General features: G+C 40.5%; 1 protein-coding gene across 3 annotated transcripts in view; it reads left to right on the top strand.

Moving 5' to 3' along the window:
- Sptbn1 (spectrin beta, non-erythrocytic 1) overlaps positions 1–21,836 on the top strand; it is a 167,334-nt gene that overhangs the window by 6,783 nt on the left and 138,715 nt on the right. The window contains exon 1 of one of the 3 annotated variants that reach the window (XM_029483161.1): positions 2,897–2,977. The exons of the other annotated variants lie outside the window; for them this stretch is intronic. The gene's annotated coding sequence lies outside the window, so the exon portion shown is untranslated. Of the gene's footprint in view, positions 1–2,896; positions 2,978–21,836 lie in introns of those variants that run through there. 3 annotated transcript variants of the gene reach the window in all.

The raw sequence follows: 21,836 nt of genomic DNA, 5'->3' as shown, positions 1-21,836 counted from the left end.
GTGTGTGTGTGTGTGTGAGTGAGTGTGTGTGTGTGTGTGAGTGTGTCTGTGTGTGTGTGTGAGTGAGTGTGTGTGTGTTTTGAAGACTAGGTCTGAAGATTAAGATGCTGTATGTTTTTCTGAAATGTTCTTTGCCAGGTAGACAGTCCTGAGGTAAGACATGTTTCTTCTTATTTCTGTTTGACTAAAGGGAAAGGAAAACCTACATTCTTTATGAAAGCAAGTTTATTTCGGCCTGGGATTGTATTTTTAGTCTGGAGTGTATGAAAGCTTTTCTGTAGATTATTGATAGTATTAAAATATTCCTTTTTCCTCGCCACTTTTTAAGTACTCTCAATTTTTTATAATGTCTGCTAAGGTAGATGGTATATTAGACATCTCTCCAATTGTTTGTAAAGAACATATGCTTTCAGAAAAGCATGAATTAGCATAAATCATTGTAACAGAAATACATAATATAGAGCTGGTAGATACCTTAGTTAGAAAAGTGCTTGCTACCAGCCTGAAGTCCTAAGTTTAGCCGTCCCTCCAAACTCATATAAAAAAGCTTGTAAACAACAATATGAACTAACCAGTATCCTCAGAGCTTGTGACTCTAGCTGCATATGTAGCAGAAGATGGCCTAGTTGGACATCATTGGGAAGAGAGGCCACTTGGTCTTGCAAACTTTATATACCTCAGTACAGGGGAATGCCAGGGCCAAAGAAGTGGGAGTGGGTGGGTAGGGGAGCAGGCGGGGAGTGGGGGGGAGGGGGTACGGGGAACTTTCGGGATAGCATTTGAAATGTAAATAAAGAAAATATCTAATTAAAAAAAAAGCTTGTAATTTCAGTGTTGAGATATGCAGCGACAGGTGGATTCTTTGTGCATCCTGGCTATGTAACCTGTCCTAATTGGTGAGCTCCAGGCCAATTAAATCTTGTTTAAAAAAGTACAGTGTGGGCTAGAGAGATACCTCAGCAGTGAAATATAGAGAACCCAGGTTCAGTTCCCAGCACCCAAATGGCAGCTCACAACTTTCTATAACTCTAATTCTAGGGGACCCAGCTCTCTCTTCTGGCCTCTGAGGGTACCAGGCTGACATACATACATGCAGGAAAAGCTATTTTAAAGTACAATTTTAGAAAAGGTGGATGGCTCCTGAGGACGACACCTAGGTTGACCCCTAGGGTGTGTGTGTGTGTGTGTGTGTATTTATATTTATGTATGTATGTATGGGTTTTATTTGTTTCTGTTTGTTTTTGTTTGTTTTGGAGACAGAGCCTTGTTGGGTAGCTTGCTGTCCTAGAACTTACTGTAGGGCTGGGATTTGAGGCCTGAATCACTATGCCTGGCTCAAAGGTATTTTAAAAATAATTTTATTATCAAAATAGTAGATGAATGTTCTACGTAGTTTGGAAAATGAAGATGAACACAAGAGAATGCAGATGATCAGGTATCTCACAACCCAGAAGTAGGCACTGAGCATTAACATTTTGGTGTTTAATACTCCACCCCCCCAAGTATCTCACCAATCATCGTAAGGACCAGTCATCAGATCTTAAACTAAGTCACAGGGGCTTGACAGTCTGTGTAATCACATGATGCTGTCTTCCATCTCTACAAAAGCCTGGCAGCACAGCAGTTCTGATTGCATCCCGTACATGAACACTGGTGCTCTGCTTTTTTAAAGTTAAAGAAAGGTGGTAACGAAACAGAATCCAAAATGTATTCATGATAGATATATTTCTCTCCAGTGGAAAATTACCAGACATGAAGTTCCCATTAAGTAATGTGTGCTTTCTGTTTTGTTTTGAAAGGAATTCCCATCAGAGTTGATTGGTTCCCTTGAGAGGTATCTCCAGATGGGTTGGACAACATCTGATTTTACTTTCTGTCCTCAGATTTGAGAGTCATTGAATCAACTATCCCATAATGTGTTGCTAACAGAATGGATGTGGCTATACAGTCTGGATTTTATTGTAATACATTTTACTGCATTGAACTTAGTTGTAACTGTTAAAGTGTCAGTTAGATCTTGGTTTTCTTAGGGTCTTTGAATTACTTGACTTGGGAAGATAACTGTAGATCTCGTTTTAGTAAGAAAAGAACAACAGATATACTTGATAGGTAGGCCAGCTTGGTGATCTCTAGGACATCAAGGAAGAAGGCAGGGGACTTTGTTGCCTTGGTCTTGTGGCTGGCCCCTTTCTGACAAACTGGAATTAATTTCCAGGGAAAGAAAGCAGAAAAACCTTTTAGCAGAAAACCAAAGAGAGTCATTTCTAGCCATTTCTCTTGGCACTTTGGGTTTGTTGTTAGTCTTCTTTGGGGTGGTGGGCCTCCAGAAAAAATGGCAAATGCTATTCTTCTTGACTTAAACAGGAAGTGTTTTAAATGGCAGTGATAATTCCTCTCCAGTTTTATGGGGACTGGGCAGGCGGTGGCATTGGACAGCACTGGGTAGATTTCTTTCACACAGATGCAGGATTCAGAAGCTTCCAACCTGACTGGAGCCTTCTTAGCAAATGGCAGAAACCCATTAAGACAAACCCTTGATGGCTTTTGTGTCTGTCCTGCTGGACTGGGTAGAGACCTCAGCCTGACCTTTAGGCAGCTACAAATGTTAAGTCTTGACATTGAGGTGGCAGCCAGCCCAAGCATTGCCAAAGGGTCCCAGTGGCCCAGGCTGGATGAGAGCAGGGAGCTGGAATGTGACCTTGGCTGGAGTTCTGAATGCATGAGAGCACCTGCCACTATTTTGAGAAGCATGTGGTGTCCAGAGAGAGGTATCAGTCAGGTGGCATCTCAGAAAGGGGCCTGGTCTGTCTCACAGCACTTGACAGCTCTATGCTGTCAGCTGTCCACAGATTCCCAGTTTATCTTTGGGGTGGAGCTGACAAAAAAGACCTTAATCCAGAGCAAAGACATTTATGTGTCATTTGGGAAGGAAAGATCCCAGAACATGAAATCTACCAGTATGAGGTTAACCATTCAGGTTTGTTTCTGAAGAGAAGTTTTTAAAGGTTTTGTGGTCAGTTTGTTTGCTTGTTTTAAGATCAAAACCCATTGCTAAAGGAATTCTTGACTTTCCTTGACAATCAGCTAATTTCTCACTTATATTTTGTTCCTGACAGTTTGAACATCAGCATTCAGAGGAGTTCTAAAAAACTTGCTTGGACCTTGAAAGGGAGAAGCATAACAAGAGATCAGGCCGATTTACATCTTATTTTGAAGAAAGTCCTTTATGTATATTAGTCATTATTTTGTATGTATTTTTCTTATGAATTACTAGTGTTTGTGTGTGTGCTCATATTAATGGTAGCATATATTATTGCTGGGCTGCCTCTTGCAAAAGTAAATGTGATTACATGAAATTGTGACTTGAATGGAGCATGCTTCAGAATTGTTCCTCAATATTTTCTACTTTCACTAGACGTTTAATGTAACACATGAGTAGTTGGCCTCATGCTGGAATGTTTGGCAGCTGAGCAAAAGTCTCAAATGTGCTCAGAAGATATATTTTTTTTTCCACAGAATGGAATGTTGCAACATGTAGTTCGCCATTTGGCGTTGTTTTTGAGGAGGATTTTATTTTTCCCCCAAATATTAACAATTAGGGAACAGTGCTCAACTTTTACAAGATGTATTATTATGTTCAACTTTTCTTTCTTGGTAGTAGTAATGGAGCACGTTAAAGACTAGAATTATCTTCTAGACTACACCCAGTAAATAGTGTTTGTTACAAGGACAGGCAGAGTCCACCTGCCTAGGACTAAGCAGCAGAGGTCCAGTGTCCTTCTTTTGATATGGTCTTTCTTTTCCGTGTTTGCTCCTTCCTTAGAGTTGGAGAGTCTTCAGTTTCTGTGGGCAAACACAGAGTATTTCTTCTAACGTCAAGCAATATTCTAGTATTTGTCGGGCGGGCAGTATGAGTTGTATATTTGGACTAAGCTGCATCCACACAGAGGGTAGCCTGAGTTTTTTTCCTAGCAAGGCTCTGTTCAGAGTGAGTTGATAGGGATAAATGGCAGTGTGGTGAAATGTAGCAGTGCGTTACCCAGTGTGTCTTTAGCGATGGATGGGATGTGACTCCCGCAGGGCCGGAGAGAAGACATTGGAATGTGTTGGAGCACTGACAAAAAGATTGGGCGCAAGCTGTGTGGCAGGCACTAATGCAACTTAGGCCTGCCTTAAAATAGCTGTAGGTCTTGAAAGTTGTCGTCTGACTTGAGCAAACTTGTTCGTGTAAATGAACTACCAGGAAGTGGAGGTGATTGCCTTCCTCTATATTTTAGTGGTTTGCTTTTTGTTGAGGTGGTCTTTAAGAGTATAAGTAGGCAAGTGAGGATTCTAATTTTTTCTCTTTTAAACATTGGTGAGCACTAAGATTTTTTTAAGCAGTAAGGCATCACATTTCCCACTCAGAACATCATTCTGATATTCTTTTGGGGTTCAGTGTAAGTTCAGTCTCTTGGACTAAGCTGCTTCCATGCAAATGGTGGGATGCATGGTTTTCCTGGGCTCATTGGTAGTACCTTCCCATACATTTCACTTGTGGTTCTGCTCCCACACTTACCCACTTACTACAAATATGCTGATTTATTTATGATTTAAATAAAAATTGGGGTTCTAGCACTTTAGATATTTAATAAAGGGCATTGGGTACCATCCTGTAGAGTCTTACTTTTTTTTTTTTTAGTTTTAACGACATATTCATTGATAATTTGTTTGCAGTACGTAGTACTGGCTAGTATTCTATTATCCTGGTTAGTTTCTTGTTAACTTGACCCAAGATAGTATAGTTTGAGTAGTGAGAACTTCAACTAATGTAGGCCAGCCCATGAAGCATTTTTGGGGGGTTAGTGATTGATGTGAAAGGGTCCAGTCCACTGTGTCTAGTGATCCTGGGATATAAGAAAGCAAACACGTTCTATGTTATATTAATTTTGCAACTGTGTTTTTTCAGTTCTTTCCAGTAGAAAGTCATGTTTTTAAAGCCAAACTAGTAAAAACAAGGTACCTTAGGGAGCTTTCTTTACGATGGGTCCTGTAGAGGTGTGGGCCTTTTGATGCCATAGTGAGAGCTGGAAGGATCTATAAAGAGAGATGGAAGCTGCCCTCAGGAAAAATCCAAATAGCAGGTTGTTTGGGGAGTCTGCAGATAAAATGCTTTTTTAAATGCAGTATTTACAACATTTGTCCCAACACTGGAAGTAACTGGGACCAGCAGGACCCAGGCACCCAGGAATTCTGCCCTAACAAGTGGCATGTGTTCCTTCTGGTGTGGGTTGGTGTCCTGAGCAGACCTTGGGCTCAAACTCCGCAGCCAGTCCCACAAAACCCAGAGGAAGTTCCACTCCCTGGCTCTCTGACATGCCCAAGATCATAGGATCTCAGGAGCTTGGCCACACCAGAATCTCAGGGTCCCAGAGGCAGCTTGACTTCCAGGAGCTCTGACACACCCAGGATCTCAGGATCACAGGATCACAGAATTATAGAATCACAGAGACAGCTGAACTCTTGAGGAGTTCTGAGACAACCAGGATCACAGGAAGGACAGGCTCCAGTCAAATATAGCGAGGGCAGGTAGCACTAGAGATAATCAGATAGCAGGAAGCAAGCATAAGAACGTAAGCAACAGAAACTAAGGTTACTTGGCATCATCAGAACCCAATTCTCCCACCATAGCAAGTCCTGGATACACCATCACACCAGAAAAGCAAGATTCAGATCTAAAATCACTTCTCATGATGATGATAGAGAACGTTAAAAAGGACATAAATAATTCCCTTAAAGAAATATGCAAGAATACAGGTAAATAGCTAGAAGCCCTTAAAGAGGAAACACAAAAATCCCTTAAGGAATTACAGGAAAACATAATCAAAAAGGCAAAGGAAATGAACAAAACCATCCAAGATCTAAAAAATGGAAATAGAAACAATAAAAAAAATCACAAAGGGAGAGAACTCTGGAGTTAGAAAACCTAGGAAAGAGATCAGGAGTCACGGATGCAAGCATCACCAACAGAATACAAGAGATAGAAGAGAGAATCTCAGGTGCAGAAAAAGCCATAGAAAACATTGACACAACAGTCAAAGAAAATGCAAAAAGCTCCTAACCCAAAACATCCAGGAAATCTAGGACACAATGAGAAGACCAAACCTCAGGATAATAGGTAATAGAAGAGAGCAAAGATTCCCAATTTAAAGGACCAGTAAATACCTTCAACAAAATTGTAGAAGAAAACTTCCCTAACCTGAAGAAAGAGATGCTCATGAACATACAAGAAACCTACAGAACTCCAAATAGACTGGACCAGAAAAGAAATTTTTCCCATCACATAATAATCAAAACACCAAAGCACAAAACAAAGAAAGAATATTAAAAGCAGTAAGGGAAAAAGGTCAAGTAACATATAAAGGCAGACTTATCAGAATTACACCAGACTTCTCACCAGAGACTATGAAAGTTAGAAGATCCTGGGCAGATGTCATATAGACCCTAAGAGAACACAAATGCCAGCCCAGGCTATTATACCCAGCAAAACTCTCAATTGCCATAGACAAAGAAAACAAGATATTCCATGACAGAACCAGATTTACACAATATCTTTCCACAAATCCAGCCCTACAGGGGATAATAGATGGAAAACTCCAACTCAAGGAAACTACAACCTAGAAAAAGCAAGAAAGTAATCTTTGAACAAACCTAAAAGAAGATAGTCACACAAACATAATTCTACCTCTAGCAACAAAAATAATGGGAAGTAACAATCACTTTCCCTTAATATCTCTTAACATCAATGGACTTTATTCCTCAATAAAAAGACATAGACTAACAGACTGGATATGTAAACAGGACCCAACATTTTGCTGCATACAGAAAACCCACCTTAGTGATAAAGACAGACACTACCTCAGAGTAAAAGGTTGGAAAACAATTTTCCAAGCAAATGGTCCCAAGAAACAAGCTGGAGTAGCCACTCTAATAACGAATTAAATCAACTTTTAACCAAAAGTTATCAAAAAAAGATAAGGAAGGACACTTTATACTCAGCAAGAAAAAAATCTACCAAGAAGAACTCCCAATTCTGAACATCTATGCTCCAAATGCAAGGGCACCCACATCATAAAAGAAACTTTACTAAAGCTCAAAGCACAAATTGCACCCCACACAATAATAGTGGGAGACTTCAAAACCCCACTCTCAGCATAGACAGATCATGGAAACAGAAACTAAACAGAGACACAATGAAACTAGCAGGAGTTATGAACCAAATGGATCTAACAGATATTTATAGAACATTTCATCCTAAAGCAAAGGGAGTATGCCTACTTCTCATATCCAGTCTGTTAGTCTATGTCTTTTTATTGAGGAATAGAGCACCTCACAGTACCTTCTCCAAAATTGACCGTATAATTGCTTACAAAACAGGCCTCAACAAATACAAGAAGATTGAAATAATCCCATGCACCCTATCAGATCACCAAGGAATAAGGCTGGTCTTAAATTCCAACAAAAACAAGGGAAAGAAGACATACACATGGAAGCTGAGCAACTCTCTACTCAAGGATAACTTGGTCAATGAAAAATTAAAGAAATTAAAGACTTTAGAATTCAATGAAAATCAAGACACATCATACCAAAACTTATGGGACACAATGAAAGCAGTAAGAGGAAAACTCATAGCTCTGAGTGCTTCCAAAATGAAACTGGAGAGAGCTCACACTAGCAGATTGACAGCACACCTGAAAGCTCTAGAAAAGAAAGAAGCAAATACACTCTAGAAGAGTAGACAAGCAGAAAATAATCAAACTCAGGGCTGCAATCAACCGAGTAGAAACAACAACAACAAAAAACTATCCAAAGAATCAACCAAACCAGGAGCTGGTTCTTTGAGAAAATCAACAAGATGGATAAACCCTTAGCCAGACTAACCAGAGGACACAGAGACATTATCCAAATTAATAAAATCAGAAATGAAAAGGGAAACACAACAAAGAAATATATCTTATTCTGTTTGTTCAATATTAACAGTTGAAAATATTAAAATCATATTCTACAAACAAAAAAAAGTAATGTGACATATAATACCTATTAACTTCTGGTTATTTTAGGATGTATGTTATAATCTTTATTCAACTTCAATGTGAAGTTGAGCCTTGGACTTCACTGAAGAAATCATGTATTAATAAATTCAAGATGGAAATGATGTCAGTAGAAAAAAATGATCACAGTCCATTATGTACATGCATGAAATGTCATAGTGAAACCTATTGACACATGCTTATAAAAATGAAACCTATTAATAAATGCTAATAAAGATGGAAAATATTTTTTTTAAAAATGCAATATTTAGTGAATGTAGGGAGAATCAGAACAGGGACTTCTTGTGGAAGCAATAAATGAGCTCTGTGGGATTTCAGATAAAGCAAACTCCTAAAGTTCCTTGAAATATATAAGATGGTGTGTGTGTGTGTGTGTATGTGTGTGTGTAGAGTTGAACATGTAATAGAAACTTGATTCTAGGTAAATTACAATTTTTAATTATAATTTTATAGGGAGTTGGAATCTCTTACATATAGCTGCTTTCTCTGTGCCTTTAAAGTACTCTAAATCTTGTTGCTTTTGTTATTTTCAGTATCTTATGTATATTCCAAATATTCCTTATTAAAAAGCATTCCCACCTATGTAACTGACTTGTACAGAAATTTATTGTTCCTAATTATTACTCCTTTTGGTCAATAAGTTGAATTTAGGTATACTTTTAGAATAGATAAGCATATTTTTTTTACAACATGGGAATATGGAAGCAGCTTCTATATTTGGGGCTGAGTGTGTGTGGTGGTGCTGGTCTTTGTGTGTTTGAGACAAGTAGCTCAAATAGCTTCATATGCCTTGCATATGTTTTGCTCCTTTGTTTTTAGTTGGAACATGTATTTTCTCTGGTACTGTTGCAGTTAGAAAGTGAATGGAGCTTACTGATGACCTCGCTTCTGCTGCTGTGTTTTGTCTTATTCTTGCCTTCCAGTTTGGATGGTGTCCAAAGTGTCCTTGGGTGATGGCGAATGAGTTGTGATGGGAACTGTAATCTCTTACTTCCATTCACTGAATATACTGTTATCTGATCACCTCAGGCCCGCGGCTCCCTGAGATTGATCATGCATTCCCTTCAACCCTACAAGATACCTCTCGTCTACTTGCTCTGTAGTAGCATAAGATATTCTAGAGGTAAAAAATTGTGGAATTTGCTTGTCTATGTTGGGGTCACAGGGAACAGACTTGGAATGTTCCTTGCCCTTTGTGCAATGTGAAAGCAAATGGAGCTACTGAATCTGCAGTTGGCAGTGGTGTGGACAGGTGAGGGCCACATGGAAGTCATGCCACGGGGAGGCAGAGCATTAAGTTGGTTATGCAAACCAGTCAGATGTTTCTTATGTTTCTTCAGCTGTTATCAGCCAGCTAGAAATAAGTGGAACTCGTTGGGACGGTAATCGACTTAGAGTAGTGCCTCAGATGTCTATGAGAGGTGTATATTACAACATTTTTTAACACTAGCTAATAGCTCAGTTGTGCATGTTGGTAAATTAGGGGACAAACTATCACAGATGCTATATAGTGTAGTACTGTAGAGTGCTAATCCTGGGCCATGCTGCCTGATGTTGGATTCCCAGCTGTACTCAATCTTCATTAAGCCTTTCTGCCTCAGTTACTATCCTGCCTAGGTTTTATCTTAACTTGACACAATCTAGATTTCATCTGAGAGTAGGGAACATCAATTAAGAAATTGGCTCCATAAGATCACGTCATAGGCAAGCATGTAAGGCATTTTTTTTAAATCAGTGATTCATGATGAGGGTCCAGCCCATTGTGGATTGTGCTGTCACTGGGCAGGTGATCCTGTGTTTTATAAGAAAGCAGGTGAGTAAACCGTGAGAAGCAAGGCAGTAAGCAGCACCCCTCCATGACCTCTGCATCAGCTTCTTTCTTTTGGTTCCTTCCTGGACTTGCTTAAATAATAAACAAGGATATGGAAGAGTAGGCAAAATATGCCATAACATCCCAAGTCACTTTTGGTCATGGTGTTTCATTGCAGCAATAGTATCTTAACTAAATTAATTACCTTCTTATAGGATGGTGTAAGACTTATACAGACCAGATAGGATTGTTGTTTGGACAAATAAGTTAGTAGAAGTATTTAGACTAAGACCTTGTTTAGAAATGAGAACCTTTTTAAAACAAAGGGGAAACAAAGGGGAAAGCAGAACATACAATGGTTTAAGTACTATGTTCTCAACTATGTAGAAAATACAAAGGAACCAAGGGATGAGAGAAATGCTTGGGATTTTTGTTTGTCTCTATTTTTCTCTGTGTTCTAGTATTTTAGAACAAATATGTAATTTTACAGGTTGAAAAATAAGCTTTTAAAGTGCCCATATCTCTTGCAAACAGAATGTTGACTGTAAGAGGCTCATACTCCTTCAAAGCTCAAGGCTTTCCACTTGGTGACAGCTAATTTCCTTTTCATTCTGTGGGCTTTTACAGTCGTACAGAGAGTCTCAGAGTAATGAAACTCAAAAAGGTTTTAAAACTTTATGTTTTTCTGCTAATTTAGACTGTTAGTGTAGCAGAAAGAATTCGGGCACAGTCATGCGACTTCCATTTGTTTTGGTATTAGGCAAATTATGAAATTCAGTATGATCTTGGACCTGTAGAAGAGCTTTGAAAGGGAGAGATGCCAGATCTTCATCTACTGGCCATCACAGTATCAAGACAGCCTGAATGCATCATTTCCCAGGGTCTGGCACATTATGAGTGCTTATTAATGATATCACTACCCTCACCGCCCTAATGTTTTTCTCTGCCGCTAAAGCTATGCAAAGAAACTTGAACACTCTAAATTCGCTCTTAAGCATGCCAATGTCTTCTCTAAACCACAGTGGGTTCTCTTCTGCTATCTTCTTGTCCTCCATATATCTCTCTAAACATGTGGTTTTGTTGTCACATCCTGCTAGTATGCCTTTTTATGGATGCCCAGTCCATTGAGACTCATGTCCATGAAGGTGGTGACATGGAACAGCAAACAGTACCAGAGTCGGAAACAGACAGGCCACATTAGTGCAGTTCTTACCCATGCCACATGTCTGTCAGAGGATGGCAGGGTTTCTGCTATCTGTATTCTCAGTCAGCAACTCTTGCTAACAGATGTACAAAGTTAGACTACTTGGTCTAAACAAGTCATGATCCCAGCCCTACTTCAAGGAGAGCAGGCAGCAATAAACCTAAAGAAACTGGGTATGTGTGTGCTTTAGAAACTGCTAACAAGATGTGTCAATAATATGATGTGCATTTTCCATTATGTTCCTTGAAACACTAGCTTTTCAGTATGTTAACATTCTCATATATAAAAAGGCTATTTCATTAGAAAATAATAATTGTGAGTGTGGACTGAATAAAATGTAATGTTTCTTGAATGAAGGACTTTGCAGAGACTGTTGCATTGTAACAGGAAGAGTCACATACAATGTTTCCTAAACTTACCTGACATTGGAATTATTAGTTATTTTACCATAGTCTATCCTAGGCATTAAGTTTATAAAATATATACAATAGTCTCTTCTCACATAAAGCACAAGTATTGGAAATATATTTTAATATTACTTGCCTTGTGAAGAAACTTTTTTTTTTTTTTTTTGCTGTTGGAACAGTTGACTGTTTGAAGAGACTAATTTGTTCTATTACAAAATAGACTCTAAGCAGGGTTATTAAATTATGGGAAGGCAAATATGCATCAGTACTTATTCATGTGTTGCAGGTACATATGCACATGTGTGTGCAGGTACATATGCACATGTGTGTGCAGGTACATATGCACATGTGTGTGCAGGTACATATGCACATGTGTGTATGTGCTTGTAGAGGCCAGAGGCTGATGTTAGGTTTCTTCCTAAACTGTTCCTTATTTTTTTCAGAGCTCACTGATATAGCTAGGCCAGCTGGTCAGCAAGCCCAAGGATCCCTAGCACTGAAATTATAAATGCAAATGTCCATGCCTAGCTCTTATGTGGGTGTCAGGGACCTAAATTCAAGGTCCCCATGCATGCATGGCATGTACTTTACCAACTGAGCCATTCCCCAGTCCCCATGTTAATTAAAACTTAATCATAATTGGTTATGTCTGTATAGCTCCCCCCCATTTGATGGTATTTCTGTTCTAAACTTACCATTGTCAGGAAAAAGGTAGACAAAATCATGACGACCATGATTATACTAGGAGAATTGGATTTAACACATAGCCCAACACATTTTTTTTTAAAATGCTTCAATTTTTTTTTTTTTTTTTGGTTCTCTCTGACTTTGTAAAAACTTTTCTAGAAATTTTAAAATGAGGGTGCTGATTAGCTGGGAATATAACTTAAAATTGTCAAGAAGTTATTTCTCCACCAAGAAGTTTTGGATTTTATGTTTGTGTAAATAAGAAATCTCAGTGGGAGTTTTCACTATGTGGCTATAAACCTCACATAATAAAATTATGTTTATAAGTAGTTCTGCCTGGTTTGTAAATTTGCCTGACCAAAACCAAGTAATCACCAACTCTGTAGACCTTTGACCTTGTGCCACCCCTCCCCCCTTTCCTTCTAACCATAAATTCAATATCCGCTAGAAGTTATATACAATCTAGACTGAGAATTCAGGTGTTTTTGCTTTGTTGTTTTTCCCTTGAGAGTAGATACGGAGGGTGGGCAATTGCTGTTTCTTGACCACAAGTACATCTTTAGCTCTCCCAGTTAACTCACCTTTCTTCCAAATTTTTTTCTTCCGTTTTCCATGGAAGTGTGAATAATTCATCTTCAAAGGCAGCAGAGGAAACCTTGAGAGCCACAGTTCCTAGTCTTGTCCTTTTTGTGGATTTTAGTATTGCAGGAAAAATGTGACACTCCACAAAATCCAGCATTAAAGAACATGTTTTACCTGACCTAGGCTAAAGTTTACATGTGAAGGAAACACGTGAGAACACTCTTTTTTTTTGCTACAGAACTGGTCAGAATCATGTTTTCCACGGGGGGGGGGGGTGTGCAGAATTTTGTTCAGTGAAAAAATTGTGTCTGCTGCTGTGTGCATGTGCGTGTGTGTGTGTGTGTCTGTCTCTGTGTGTCTGTGTATGTACACATTTGGAGACCAGAAGTCGACCTTAGGTGTCTTTCTTAATAGACTGTCCACTTTAACTTTTTAGGTAGGGTCTCATATTGAACCTGTAGCTCACTGATTGGCTAGGCTAACTGGCAAGGAACAGCTTCTGGGATCCTCATGCTGTTCTTCTAGCACAGTAATAATGGCACACAGGCTGCTGCACTGCACTCTTTATAGAGGTGTTGGGGATTGAACTCAGGTCTTCATGCCTGTGCTTCAAGCACTTTGCTGATGGAGCCACTTTTCCAGCCCAGCTTGTTTGATTTTTTGTTTCAGGGACGTATGTGTAATACAGGCTATCCTCAGACTCATAGGTCTCCTGCCTTGGCACCTTCAACACCTGTGGCGTTGGCATCATCAGCATGACTAATGTAGGCATGTTGAGGGAGAGTTATTTCCTCACTTTAAAGACCTTGGAATGAGGTTTCTTCATGACTGTCCTATGGATCAGCTGGAATATTAACTGTTAGGACGTTCTGTGGAAGACTAGCATTTTCTCAGTGCAAGCTGCAGGTCAAGGTCAAAAGAGAATTGTAGGGAATACATAGAAATGGAAATTCAAGGGGTGGGCATCATTCTGTAGATGTTAATCTGCCCATGCCATTGTATCAAGGAGAAAAGCTCAAGGCAGCTGAAGTCTCATAGCCTAACACAGTGTAAGGGCTACAAGTTAGTGACCTTCATCAATGGGAGGGGAGGCCCTTGGTCCTGTGAAGGCTCTATGCCCCAGTGTAGGAGAAGGCCAGGGCCAGGAAGCGGGAGTGGGTGGGTTGGTGAGCAGGGGAAGTGGGGAGGGGATAGGGGACAAGATTTTCAGAGGGGAAACCAGGAATGGGGTTAACATTTGAAATGTAAATAAAGAAAATATCCAATAAAAAAAAGTCAGTGTCCTATGACTGCTACAGTGCTGGCTCTGATAGGCATGTCCCTGGACTTGTTAGGGCCGCTTGTGTTACATTTTAAAATTAAATAGATGGGGTGAGCCTCCTAAGTGTGCTCATGTCTTCTGCTTCCATGCCATTAAGTCAGTGTCAATGGTTAAGCATTACTAACTGTGCCAAAACAATACCAAAGGCAAGAGAAGCAAAAGAGAATGGCATGGACAAATGGCTCAGCAATCGAAAGCACTGGTTGCTCTTCCAGAGGAAGCTGAGTTCATTCCCAGCACTCACATGGCAGCCCACGTGTATCTGTATAATACACGCACACACACACACACACATGTAACGTACATGCCCGTGCGCGTACACACACACACACATTGGGGCGGGGGAGAAGAGCCCGTTATATCTGGAAGTTAAAGCACAAGCAGCATATGATGCTTTTATCTTACAGACAGTAACAGATAACTCTGGACTGGCTTTCCAGGCCAGGCTGAAGGGAGATGAAGGTCATTCCATATTAGGAAAGTGGCTAGTTAAGTTTTATGTTGACATAATGGGTGTGTTTATTACCTTTCAGCTCTGTGTTTGAGTGGAGACTGATGGGGGAATCACCTCTGCCCAAAGGAGATAAGAAGGCAGCCCTGAGAAGTAGGACTCTTGAGAGCTGCCACCACTTGGGATCAGATTAACATATAGGATGTGCTAGTGAAGAAAGAGTGGACCCTGTACCCCTTGGGTCTAACCCACCCTTCTCAGTGGACAGCAAATATTAGAGAATTACAGTATTAGAGGACTGTATCACAGCAGCTGCATTCTTACCGAAGCCACACTGGGCACTCTGCTTTGTGGTAAGGCCTTTAGTAGTAACCGCATAACCAGCTGAATAACTAACATGGGGAACAGTGGACCAGAACAGGTAAACTAAGACTGTCTTAGACAAACTATGTTGTGTGGACATCCTAGTTTCAACAAGTTGCCTGATCTTGGTGTCTTGGTGTTTCCACATCTTAAAATGAGCCTAATAACAGAAAAAGTACAAAAATACATGTAAAGTCCTCAGGATGTTCTTTGGCCTATTATAATATTTATGATAATTATTATTATTATAATTTAGCCCCCCTCACCCTACACCACCTGCAGCAGTCAGAAGAGCTGGCCCTGGCCCAGCCACAGGGTGGCATGGGTATGGGGGTGATACCCTATCACTTACCCCTTGTCACCTACTGTAGTTGGGAGAGTTGGCCCTGAGGGCATGAGAGTAGAGAAGCAATCTTGGCTCCTCTGTTGACTATACAATTCAGGAGAGCTTCCCTATACACTTGCCCGGGCAATACAGCAAAGGCACAGATGAGCCAACCCCCAGGATATGAGAGCAGGAGAGCTGGACCAGCCCCTCACAGGCTACAGCAATGGACAGAGCAGCACAGTGGAGCTGACTCTGGAGGCATGGGTGTGGGTGAGCCATCCTCGAGGACATGATAGCAGGAAAGTTGCCCCTGCTTCCTGCTGATGGCAGCAGCGTTGAGAGCCCTAGTCAGAGAAATGCAGGAGAGCTTGCTCTGGAGGTATGGATGAGGGAGAGCCATGCACTAACCATCTCTGCTACTATGCAGGCTCAGATCTGGGGCTCTGAGATGACCCACTCCAAAATCTGTATCATCTACAAATGGTTTGGACATGTAAAAGGGCCAATCCTGCTGACCCAAAGCTACAGGATCTCCATGACAGGGAAACAACAGGAGTCCACATGAAGATCTAGGATTGATGGTGTCCCAGAAGCCAGAGATCTTGAACCAGACTAATAACTCACTGTGATGGTGATGAACATTTGCAAATGAAGATGTGCGGCCAGAAGGATATACTGTGGGACGCACTACAGCTTCCATGATGAGATGTCTTTTATGCTTTTGCTTTGTTGTGCTTATTTGTTAGTGTGTTATTTTATTTGGGGAGGAGGTGAGGAACAGATAAGAGGGGGCATGGAGATAAGTGGGACTGGGGTGCATGATGTGAAACTCACAAAGAATCAATAAGGGATTAAAGATTAAGTCTGAAAAACAGATTTTAGCTACTTTAGAACTTACTACTTAAGACATGCCACATAACAGAGTTCTGTATTGTTTGTTCCTGCTGTCTTTGCTATTTTTCCAAAACAAATTTTGTTTTTAATTTTGTTGAATAATAACATCTACCAATCAGTTACTTCTTTCATTCATGACACTTACTCCAACTTAATGGTTTTGATGAGTCCTTATTCAGGAAAGTAAAAAAATGCAGTTTGTCAGTTGCCTTGTGTATTTGGCACTTAGGTATATAATTAGCATAAGTGGTATACAGAAGCCTAGGCACTCATTTATCAGGTAGCAGTAGTTAATTAGTTTCTGCAGACCCTAAGATAATGGAATGGATGGGTGGGTGAGTAGGTGGGGACAGAAGAGTTTGTCCTCCTCCCCTCAGTCTTTCACCTCCCAGCATATGGATGTGTGGAGCTGCAAACTGAGGGAAATCAAAACTGAAACAGAACAGAAAACCCAGAATGCTTGGTTACATTTGAATGTCAGATAAATAACATCTTTTAAAGTATTTCTCATACAGATTTTAGAGCTTATATTGAAGTTTATTTCTTAAATCTAAGACCAGTTTTAATTGATGTCCAGTCTTTATCTGAGGATCTGGGTTATGTAAGCCAAAGCTTTTGCCCTATCCCTCGTAACGCAAATCGAGTGTAGGCTGGTTCCCATTTTGTCATTTTAACCTGTTAAACGTCTGGATTCTGCCTTCTTTAGAGGTGAGCAGTTGAGAGGTTAATGGTGCTGCCGAGTGCCCACTCAGGCCAAGATGGACAGGAACTCAGTCTGATTGCCATGGCAACAGGAATTCTATTTGTTCTGTAAGGAGTTCTTTCTTGGCAGTGAGTGTAAATGGCCAAGCCAGCTTTCTCTTAGAGGGGGGAGTTGGTTGGTTGGTGCGCCTCACTGAAGCTCCTGCCAACTCCAGAGTTGGGTTTTGTGATTGGATGACTGTGCATAGTAATTGGGGGAAGAGAGTATAACTTTGGGTCACATTTACTTCACTTGTCTACAGAGAGTCTTCCTGCTCAGCAGTGCTCCTTTGAAAAGCTTTTTGTATCAGCCTTGGAATACTGTCAACAGCCCCCCTGAAGAGCATTACATGCCTTTGGGAAATGCTTATTGGAAGATTAGAGGCTATAGAAACCTGAGTGTCTGTGGGTGTTCTTTACATCATGTATGATGCCTTTATTAAGTCAGGGTTTCCAGCAGAAGCTTCGCAAGATTAATGATCCATTTGGTGACGTCAGGGACGGCAAGTGGAGCTTGAAGCAGTGCCTGCTGGAGAAGAGCGCACCAGAGCAGCACTTTACACCAGTACCTGCTTTTTAATTGCTGCCATTCAAGAAATTGAATGTGTCCATTGAAAAGGCACAGATTTATCCTTTGAAGAAAAATACAGAATGATAATAATTTACAATTAGGCACAGAGATTGTGGAAGATAAAGAGAGAAATCCAATTAGAGATGTTTGTTCAAAATATTAGATTTTCGGTGTACCTGGTTGTTGAAAGGTGATGCTCCTGCTGGTAGGCTTTGGCTGGTGGTAATTATATGAAAAAAAAAATCCTTTCTTTTTGTCTTTTCTGAGGGTTTTTTTGTTTTTGTTTTTTGGTTTTTTGGTTTTCTTTTGTCATTAATTACCTTAGAGGCCAAGCACTTACTTTACTTTTGACAGGTGAGCATCTGCCATGCATCAAAAATTGATTTACATGTTAGGTGCAGTTGTTTGGCTTAATTGTTCATACGTTAGTTACCCTGTTGGCATTTGTATGGCTGCTACTCAAGATATGTTTGAGGTTTAGAGTAGTAATCCTCAACTTAGTTCCTACCGGTGTCACTGAAGAACCTTAAAAAACTGTCTGGGGGCTGGAGAAATGGCTCAGAAATGGTTAAGAGCACGACTGCTCTTCCTAGAGTTCCCTGAGTTCAACTCCCAGCAACCACATGGTGGCTCACAACCATCTGTAATTGGATCTGACGCCCTCTTCTGGTGTGTCTGAAGAAACTGACAGTGTACTGACATACAAAAAGGAATAAAATATGTTAACAATTAAATAACAACAACTGTCTGGGTCACATTTCCCGGAGTACTGATTTCATTGTCCTACAACATAGGCACAGGGACTTAGGAGAGCTCTCTGGGTGTTTCCTTCCATGCAGTGCCAGCCTATAGTCTATCCTCTGGTCTGTTCTCAGAATTAGGGTCTAACCTAACCAGTATTGTCCAGTAGACTGGCCACAAGCCTCAGGTTTCTAATTATATTTAAATTAAATCAAATATAAAAAAATTAGATACTCTGTTCTTGGCATACTGGCTGCCTTTCAAATGCTCAGTAGCCCATTTGAGTGATGGCTCCATATTAGATAGCACAGATAGACAGTTTTACATCATAGCAAAAGTTTGTGTTAGACAGCCTAGATCCAGGATGACCATAGAATGTTGGCAGAACATGGGAGGAGCTGTGAACATTTGAGAAGTCTGACACAGGAAGGGCAAACTTAAAATAAAGCTAATCGAGTAGGTTTTGCCCCACATCTGAATTACCATATATTTTTTAAGCGGTCTTTTGCTCAGTGATCTTTTGGGCAGCAGAAGCCCTGGAACAGTGGGTACAATAGATTGTCTATCTATCTCACAGAAATTTCCCATTGAAAGCCAGCTGGCCTGAGAAGTGTGGCCAGAACCTAATGGCAGACAAATGTAAACTTCCGTGGGCCATGGCAATAAGTGACAGAGTGCATTTCACCTGATTCTGCTGTAGAAAGACCCCTTTTGCCTCCTTTTACTCCTAAACCCACTTCTCATTAGTTAGTGGGAGTCAAGGACAGAGCTAACACATGTTTCCAGAAAAGTGAACTTCCATTGTAGACTCCATCTTTTGAGGGTCCAGGGAGGTGAGAGAAAATGAGTCACATTTGTTTTTAGACATATGACATAAGATTCCAGCACACTTAAGGCTATGAAAAGGTGGAGGGGTAGAGGAAAGGGGATGTAGTAAAGCAGGCTTATCTAGGCTGCGCCTTCCTCGGGCAGGTCCTCTGGTAAGAATGAGAAACCTTCCATGGAGAGGCTGTCTTGAGGTCAGCGGTTTGGCCTCAAGGCTCTTTGCTGGGCCTGGCTCACACTTGTATTTTGGAGGTTAGCACCTCCTCAGAAACTGTTTCTGTGGCTTTTCCTGAGCCTACCAAAAAAGAAGCCAACAAGTGTTGATGGAACAGGGAGCAAGTAGGCAGAGCTCTGAGAGTAGACAGGTCACAAGCATGCATCCAACGGTGCCTACAAGAATGGTGGTGTTAGGTTTTGTAAGTAACGTGTGCTTTTTTTTTTCTGGTTTGATTTTGTCTGCTGTCATACTTTTCTATTGCTGTGATAAGGCACAATGACTAAGACAACTTTAAAAAGAAATTGTTTAATTTGGCCTTATGGTTTCAAAGGGTTAATTATCCACAATGGCAGAACAAAGGCTTAGCAGCAGGAACAGCTGAGGTCTCACTTGTAATCTGCAAGTAGGAGGCAGAGAGAAAACAAACACTAGGACTAGAGAGAGCCTTTTGAAACTTGGGAGCCTGCCTCCAGTGACATGCTCCTCCATCCAGGCGGCACTTCCTAATCCTAGCCCTGGCTTGAATTCACTATACCACTCAGGATGACGTTTGTCTCTTGATCTGCTTGATTCCAGCTCCCCAAGTGCCTTTAGACGAGGTTCTATGTGCTGCTGGGGATCAGATCCAGGGTATCGTGTGCTGAGGAACAACTTATCCAACTATGCTGCTGTGCTACTTTTGTCAGTCCCAACTGTTCCTCCTTCCCATTGCCAGGGATTTCTGCTAACAAGAACATTTACTTGGGTCATTTACTATTTTGAATTTTGCCCATCCCTTGCTTTTACTCTGCCAGGCTTTAAGCTCTCCCATCCATCTCTGAAAGCTAGGTAAGAACAGGAGCTTCTGCAAGCAGGAACATGGAAGGTGGTTAGGACAGAAGTTTAAGTTCAGGTGATTCTGGTAAGCAGCCGAGTTGAGAACCACTGGCCTTATTACCACACCGCATCTTTCACATGAAGAAACCAAAAACCAGGGAGGTGAGCTGATTTCTTTATGGCTAGAGGAGGCCAGAGGTAAGAGTAGATCAGCGACTTTCCAAAGTCCCTTGTACCTCTGAGCATCAGCCATTCTCTGGTTTCACCTAAACTGCTGTGGCATCTGACTCGTATTGCAGTCTCCTTCCTAAAATCCCTTTCTTTTATGTTTATTTTTTATTTTGGGCAGCAAGTTGTGGTCTTCTGTTTCACCCCAGAAACTATTTCTTGGCTCATTTGAAAAGGCAACATATCACAGGTCCTGTGTGGCCACACAGCCTGGATATGGGAGTTGAGGGTGACTTGAACCCTTTTTCTCAGGTTGGAGTTGCTGCCTTGATCTCCTCCTGCTGGTTTCTTTGTGATTTAGTTTATTGTCCCTATAATTAAACTAATAATAATAATAATAATAAACTATCTCTTGACATATTTTGGCTGCGGGATAAATCCAGATGGTACATTTCTATAGAAAAAAAGTTGGGCAGTGGTGTCACACTCCAAGCACTCGGGAGGCAGAGGCGAGCAGATCTCTGAGTTCAAGACCAGTCTGGTCTACAGAGGGAGTTTCAAGACAGTAAGGGCTACAGGCAGAGAAACTCTTACTGGAAAGAAAAAGAAAAAACAATCACACTTTTCCTACTTTTCTTCTTTTAAAAAAAAAATTATTTATGTATATAAGTATACTGTAGCTTTAGACACTCCAGAAGAAGGCATTAGATCCCATTACAGATGGTTGCTGGGAATTGAACTCAAAAGAGCAGTCAGCCGTCTTAACAGCTGAACCGTCTCTCCAGCCCCCTTTTTTCTTTTCTATTTTTGATTTTCAAAGACAAGGCTTCTCTACATAGCTCTGATTGCCCTGTAACTCGCTCTGTAGACCAGGCTGACCTCAAACTCAGAGATTTACCTACCCCTGCCTCCTGAGAGCTGGGATTAAAGGTATAAGCCACCATACCAGGCTCTTTTATCTATTTTCATTGAGATTTAAAAGTTATTTTTATTTTATGTATATGAGTGTTTGCGGCAAGAACTCAACTTTCAGTTTTAATGAGGCTATTAATCTTACAGAGAGAGGATATAACTCTGTACATGGAGTAATCATAACAAGCACATTGCTATGCAACTTCTCAATTCAGTGTGATAAAAAATTAAGAGTATTGTTACCATGAGAAAGCTAGCACAACAATTTAAATTTTCTATAAAAAGCTAAGAAAGAAATTTTAATGCTTGCTTTTGGCAAGAGACTAAAATGATTGTACTATGAAAAGTATGGCAATATGGAGATATAAGCTGTTGATTATTAGAATCTTAATTTTGATTTGTGAGCTGTTTTAGTTTTTGAGTACCTTTATGAAGATTGAACATCCAAAAATCTCTGGTTGATATTCTTCTGTGAAATCCAGCTGAGTGTGAGGTTATATTTTGGTTTTGCAGGGCTAAGGATTAAACTGAGGGCCTCACGAATGTGAGACAAGTACCTTACCACTGAGTCTCCCTTCACTCTGTAGCCTCTCAGCAGGGTTTTTATTAGTTGCATCTTTCAGGATAAAGGAGAGGATCTATGAAAACGAATACAGACCCAAAATATATTCAAATTCTAGCTGTATTCCTAGAGCATACAAGAATCCT

Source organism: Mus caroli, chromosome 11 (genome assembly GCF_900094665.2).
Source record: "Mus caroli chromosome 11, CAROLI_EIJ_v1.1, whole genome shotgun sequence".
Lineage (NCBI taxonomy): Eukaryota > Metazoa > Chordata > Mammalia > Rodentia > Muridae > Mus > Mus caroli.
The sequence above is the reverse complement of the archived record's forward strand: the minus strand, read 5'-3'. Positions and strand labels throughout refer to the sequence as shown.